Here is a 1,315-nt window from a genome sequence, read left to right as displayed (position 1 = left end):
ATCTTTTCTTTTCTCCTCCTAGCTTTGAGCATACATTTTTCACATCTTTCAATATTTTTAAAGTTCATCAATTTTTAAATCTTAAGTGTAGGTACTTTTCCATTAAGCGACTAAGATGACTCCTGTAGCAAACTTTAGGTCGATTTATCTACGTCAGTCGACCATAGACACCAGGTTTTGAGACACCTCGTAGGCTTAATTGCTCGAGTCAAATAGGCTTCGAAGAAGAACATAAGATATTAAGGTTTTTATTATGAGAGGATATACTCATCTTAGGTCCAATAAATTTGGTCAATTCATGTTCAAAGTTACCTTACTAACAAGTGACAGTCATCCCAAATCTCACACATGCTATTCAATCCTACTTACAATATCATAGTATATGCAGTGTAGATGGTACATGAAGATACATATACTAAGTACTCCACAAAAACCTAAGCAAGTAATGAAAAATATGCTACAACTCATCAATTACGCCTATACATGACCACAACACACAAGTTCAAGAATGTTATATATCATGCTGTAGAAAAAAAATTCCATCTCATTTTTTTTTTCAATTTTTCAATTTTTGTTGTTTATGTTTTTAGGACATGAATGCGCCAACACAAAATAAAAAAGATCACACACAAAGCAAAACAAAATGTGCATGTACCAATATAAACACAATGAAGATGCACATGCATGAAACAACTACCTAAAAGTAAACAAATGGATATGATGCATGCACAAATCAATGACACGCAGTGATAAGCACAGACATGCAGCAAAGATATCTAATCAGTTAGGTATGCAAATGCTCTTATCTTTAAGAGCATCGTAATCTATTTCAAAAATTTTCAGATCACTTTTCTTCACCCAAATCTACCTAGTGATAGGAATGTTCCTAGTCATCTGTGTCATTAATTTGGTCAATTGACTTACTTGATCATAAGGAAGTCAATCAGTCCAACAAACTACTAATTTTTGTTTCTATTGAATTTCAAGATTCTATTCTATTCAAGAATTGATGACACCTAGGCCTTATGTGTCCTATCTCACTACAGTGAAAGCATGTAGGGATAAACCTAGGACTAATGTTGTGTAATTGTTAACATCTATTCCTAGTTTGATGGATCTTACGTTCTCTGGTAGATCTCTGTCCTACGGATTCCTTATTCTTGGGTTTTGGGTTAGACATGTATTTAGGCTAGTCAGTAGCAGGGACAAACGTGGTCGTTGAAGTACTAGAAGTATTCTCTTTGAAACCTAGATCCCCTATTACCAGCCATCTTGCTCATTCCTTGGATGTTATCTAGCTTTTTAGAACCACTAG

This window comes from Olea europaea, chromosome 7 (genome assembly GCF_002742605.1).
Source record: "Olea europaea var. sylvestris chromosome 7, O_europaea_v1, whole genome shotgun sequence".
In the NCBI taxonomy this organism is placed as follows: domain Eukaryota; kingdom Viridiplantae; phylum Streptophyta; class Magnoliopsida; order Lamiales; family Oleaceae; genus Olea; species Olea europaea.
Note: the sequence above shows the minus strand (reverse complement) of the source record.